Here is a 6,089-nt window from a genome sequence, read left to right as displayed (position 1 = left end):
CAGACTCTTCCCTCCCAGCTAACAGAGCCCATCCTTAAGAGGGATGTCACAGGCGCTTTACAGCCGCTATCTCTTTGCTGTCTCAGTCAGAGACCACACTAGTCTAGACTTTTTAGCTGCAGAACCGCCCTGCCGGCCGCATGTACTTTGCAAAGGAGTTTCTAAGGAGCCATGCCTTACGCTTTCCTGTGTGCCTGGAACGGGAATGATTGCTGCCCGGAAAGTTTCTCCTGAATTGTACTGTGTTTTACGTATGCTGACAATGAACCGCCTAGGTTCAATGAACTCCCCAGGTCTGATCCGGGTTGACAAAGTTTTCATTCTCATGTCTTCCTGGATCACTTCCCACCCGGACACCTGCACGGCCCCTCACAGCTAATTCTCTTTTATTACTTTGGAAATTGATTGAGGGTTATACAGTTCATGAAAGAGTCATTATGTTTGCAGATATTGTAATCAAACACTAAGATTTTCTATATATTGTCTTCCTCCTACCCAGGCAGTATGGACAAGCCTGAGAGAGTTTTACTTAGGGCTTCTGGGAGAGTTCTGAGGATAAAAGAGCTTGCAGTGCAAACTCGATGCCAGGAGTTCAGTCCTCGGGTTCCACAAGAGAAGGAGAGAAACAACTCCAGCAAAGTGTCCTCTGACCTCCATACTTGTGTCATGGCATGCACACATCACATGCCTCTCTCTCTCTCTCTCTCTCTCTCTCTCTCTCTCTCTCTCTCTCACACACACACACACACACACACACACACACACACACACACACGGCACTGTCACATTTTATTCAAATCAAATGGCTTCACAGCTATCTCTCTACACTCATTAGTTTGGTTGTTTCTGTTTTCTTGAGCTGTGTCTCTCTGTATAACTCTGGCAGTTCCAGAACTTGCTATATAGTTCACAGAAACCTGCCTCCCCACGTAAAGGCATGGGCCACCAAGCCTGGGCTGTGGGATCACAGAATGAATGGAACCGTCTTGGGGCTGGTTCAGCAGCATTGGTTCAGGAGCTGGACTTAGACCATGGCTGACTCCCTCTAGTGGCCAACAGGCTCAAGCTCCTATGACTAAAGACATCTGTTAACTGTGACCTTAGCTCAAAGGTAAAACTCACTGCAGACGCTGCAGAACATCCTGCGCATATGGTGCCATTCTAAAGCCTGGCCTTCGAAAACAGATGACACCATATGTATAAGAAGTAAGTATACTAGGGACAGCAAAACACAAAGGTGCAAATTTGGGTGTCAAATCCTTGTAGGAACATTTGAGCAGAACATAACTTTAGAAAATGAGGCTCCGACTTCCCCTCTGCGAGGTCTTTTACACTGACAAAAGGCACATGCTCTGTGCATTGTGTCTGAGTGTCACATAGTGTGTTAATACAAACCTAGACAGGACAAGGCAGACACCCACTGTTCTCTGTGGCCTCCTGACACACTCCCCTGAGGCATGGTGAAAATGGGATACAGGGGGCTCCTGCCCAGGGTCCTGCGTGCTGTTTTGCAATGACCTATTTTCCAATAGGGTCCATTCTAATAATGAAAAGTAAACATAGGGACCAGTAATCTTAGCTGCGCCTTATCATCATCAAGTATCTTCTGTACGTAATTGTATATGTTACGCACTGAGGGGCAATGCAAATCTATCAACGAGGAACATTCTCTGTAGCTAAAAATATTAATTGCTTCAAATTATCAAGCTAGTGAACCCGGGTGCACACGTCACCACAATGGGTTGATTCTCGTCAGCATCACCATAAGAGATGTGCTGTGTGGGGCTGTAATGTCACCAGGCAACAGGAACTTCTCAGCTCCGTAGTGACACCACCATCAGCGACACCACCATCAGCGACCAAATGTTCTCAGCAAAGGGATAACTGTTATTAGTGTATAGCACAGTTTGGCATCTTCTTTATACTATACAGAGCTTTGTTCTGTCTAGTGAGAGTAAATGAAAGGTCTCCATCTCCTCCATGAGGATGGAGGAAACTGCCTCAGTTGACTTGGAAGATAGGTGACCAGAAAACAGAAAGAGACTGAAGAGGCAGGGCCAGGCTCCTCAGAAGTCCATGCAAGCAAGGAAGGAGTGTCGAGTAGGGGAGGTCTTGTAGGTCTGAGAGGTGAGCCTGGGCTGCTCCCCCTGGTAGGAAGTTGCTACACGTAGCTACGGAGTCGCTGACATATGCTGAGTTAGAAGACCAGTGTTGTCAAATGGGAAATTTGGGTTGGATTTTGAAGAGATGGAAGAAGGAGTGTTATTAGTGTATCTTTACACTAGTTATATTTTGAAGCAAAATATTTTGATATGCTGGTTAAAATGTAAACTGTGTTCTTTTCTCCAGGAATATGCTTTAGAAAAAAATTTAAAAGTACGTAGATAATTTACATTGTATTTACCAGACAGTGGTAATCTAATAACAACCGAAGAGTCCCTGGCTTCTCTTCAGAACATACAAATCCTTTACTTTTTACTAACAGCAACAGAAACTCGGGGGTCTCTTATGATAAAAAACCAATGTCTTAGTTAGGGTTCTGTTGCTGTGAAGAGACACCTGACCACAGCAACTCTTATAAATGAAAGCATTTAATTGGGGCTGGCTTACAGTTTCAGGGGTTTAGTCCATCATGGCAGGGAAACATGGCAGCCTCAGGCAGCTGCGGTGTTCTACATCTTGACTGGAAGACAGCAGAAGGAGACTGTGTGCCACACTGGGCAGAGCTTGAGCACAGGAAACCTCAAAGCCTGCCCCCACAGTGACTCACTTCCTCCAGCAAGGCCACACCTCCCAACAGTGCCACTCCCTGTGGGCCAAACATTCAAACATGTGGGTCTATGGGGGCCATTTCTATTTACACCACCACAACCACCATCAGGTGGTGCAGTACAAATCACACCGGAAGCTCCCCAGAGATTCGAAGAGTATCAACAACAACCAGAGAATGGTATCTTCAGGGCCAACTCTTGCTGCTCACCGTGTCTGTCCCTTAAGCCTGTACCTCAGGCTTCAGCTCAAGCGTCACAGAAAGAATTTACACCACAGTGAGCCACCCTGAATTTTATGCTTCCCCAAGGTCTTCAAAGCCTTTGCATATTCCTCTCATTTTGTAATCCTCCTTCCAGCTGAGGGAACTGGGGTTTGTAGGGGAGTGGACACCAAGAGCATGGCTACTAAGGCTGCTCCAGAGGTGATGCAGAGCAAGCTATCATTACAGTGTTGTGGGCAGGATGAAGAACCTGACAGGGCATTCAGTATTTTCATCTGCTTACCTGACAACACAGCTGTAAATGGACTGACTGGAATACCAGAGAACTGAGGTGTCGATTGTGATAATCCGTGTGAGACACTTGACACAGTAACGAAGTCTGAGGAAACGCTTTACTTCTGCTATTAACAGCATGGTCTTTTATTTTAGGGCGGGGGGGGGGTAGTTCAGTGGTAAAGTGCTTTCATGGATGCAATACCGACAAAACATGAGAGTGTGTAATTTCATTTTAGCAGCGTAAAAACTAAGGGTGAACACCTCATTGGAGCAAAGTTTGGTGTTGGTCTTTAGTATTTTTGGTTCATAGTGCTTGCTAAAACGCTGCTGTGCAGATGCCCTTAGTAAGCAAGAGAGATCCCTTTTAGAACTACTTTGCAGGCCTGACCACAGGGTTCAGAATTACAAATGAACGTGCATCATTTTCTAAATGAAGAAATGGATGCTATGCAAGTGAATTATTTAATACCTGGAAATAAGGCAACAAAGATAGACGATGCACCCTTTCAACCATGTGTGGGATGAAGGACACCTCTAGGTCATGCTTCAGCTTCTTCATTCTTTTGAGGGAGTAGTGTGCTTGGCGTTGAAGCCTGGGCCTCCCAGATGTTAGGAAGCTGAGGTGGTGAGGTGCCTGCTCCTCCAGCCCAGGCTGTTTATTCTTTTTTAGCCTTTAGCTGAGTATGGAGTATGGTCAAATTTTATGAAGCTGGAATCATAAAATTTAAGTGGTACAACAGAACTGACACCAGGTATTTGAAATGAGGCAGATGATCATAAAATTGAAAAGTAGAGGGTTGGAAATATGGCTCTGTGGTTAACAGCACCAGGCTCTCTTTGAGAGGACCCAGGTTCAGTTCCTGGCACCCACATGGTGGCTCACAACTGTTTGTAACTCCAGCTCCAAGTACAGCGCCCTCTGGCCTTTGTGGACACCGTATGCTTTGGTGTACAGGCATACATGCAAGCAAAACACCTATACCTATAAAAAATGCTCAAAAATATTAACAGAACCAAACAAAAACCAAATTGAAAAGTACACATTAAAAATACTATCATTTCAGCAGAGCATAATGGCACACGCCTCTAATGCCAGCACTTGGGAGGCAGACACAGGTTGATCTCTGTGAGTTTGAGGCCAGCTTCGTCTACGTAATGAGTTCCAAGACAGGCAGAGCTGCATAGTGAGATCCTGTCTCAAAAAAATCATAATTTCACTGTATAAAGTACTGCCTCGACAGCCGTGCGGGGTCACCACCAATAGGATGACTGCCCTTCGGGAGTCTTCCAAGACACAGCTATGCACAAGATGCAATCCCCCTGCTCATAGCCACTCAGTCAACATCCTGTTTACTGTTGTGCATCTAGCATTGGCCTGCATGACCAAAAGTAAGGCTTCCCAAGTTTGCCCATTCAGCAGGAAGCTTCAGTGAGCCTCAGGGCTCATGCTTAATAGGGCCATAGAGAGGTATTCAAGTTGTCAAAGGCTTCTTAAGATCTTCGAGGGAAGATGTTTAGCTGGAATAGTAAGGAGTCCTGCTCCTGGCCAAAAGCCTCATGAATTCATGAGGCACTCAAATTCAAATGCCTATGAATTCATGCCTCATCATAGGCTGCACCCAGCAAGCCTCACAAAAGTCGGCCCCTCCCCAACACACCAAACTCACTGCCTCACGGGAGCACTCCAGGCTCTAAGTAAGGGAATTTGCAGGCTAGGCCTCAGGCTCCTGGCTAGGATGCCTGTGGCTTTACTTTGATAGCCCAGGTACCTCTGTCTAGAGGTTTCTGCATAGAAGCTTTACCTTTAAAACCTCCTCTCCAATGGCTCAGTGGGCAGTGGTGCCTGCCGCCACCTGTGGCAGGGAAAGAAGGCCAATGGGGCAGGGGGGGAGAAGTGGGGATATATAATGCAGTCACAAAGGCAACCTGGGTGTAACGAGACAGGCCTTTAATCCCAGCATTCTGGAGTCAGAGGCAGACAGATTTCCATGAGTTCAAGGCCAGTTGAGCTACATAGTGAGTTCTAGGACAGCCAGGGCTATGTAGAGACCCTGTGTCAAAACACTAAAGCCAGGGGTTGGGGATTTAGCTCAGTGGTAGAGTGCTTGCCTAGCAAGCGCAAGGCCCTGGGTTCGGTCCTCAGCTCTGGAAAAAAAAAAAAAAAAAAAAAAAAAAACAAACACACAACAAAACACTAAAGCCAAAGTAAAACACCACAAAAAAAAACCCACAAGGCAGCCTCAGCCGTCCCTGTGTATGGAAACTCTGAAGCTGGGATGATGAGAAAATATGAGTAACAGGTGGCTCTCTCCAGGGAAGGCAGCTGTGAAAAAGTTCGACAGCTGAGGGGCGAACGTCAGCAACATCCCTGGAGGGACTAAGTCACCATGCACAAAGGAGAGCTAACCTTTCCCCACAACTTTTAAAGCGTGTATGTTCTTACATTGGTGGACTGATTGCATGTGTGTGCCACAGCACATCTGTGGAGGTCAGAGGGCAACTCGTGGGGGTCAGTTCTCCTCCTTCCACCATGTGGGTTCAGGGAATCAACTGAAGTTGTCAGCGTTGGTTACCTTTACCCACTGAGGCATCTCTCCAGCCCCTTTCCTAACCTTTGGGTCAAATCATGTCTTTGGAATCTTCTTATAAAAGAATTGAGTGAACTGGATGGGTTTCTGCTGTTACCGTTTATATTTTGTAACTGTAGTAATGCTTTTAAAAACTTATTCATTTACACGTGGTTATGTCAAAGAAAAACACAGTGTTGCAGAGGCCTAGAGAAAAATCAAGACATGATGCTCACATGCATTTCCAGATCATC

This window comes from Psammomys obesus, unplaced genomic scaffold (genome assembly GCF_907164565.1).
Source record: "Psammomys obesus unplaced genomic scaffold, mPsaObe1.curated_primary_1811, whole genome shotgun sequence".
Classification (NCBI taxonomy): Eukaryota; Metazoa; Chordata; class Mammalia; order Rodentia; family Muridae; genus Psammomys; species Psammomys obesus.
The sequence above is the reverse complement of the archived record's forward strand: the minus strand, read 5'-3'. Positions refer to the sequence as shown.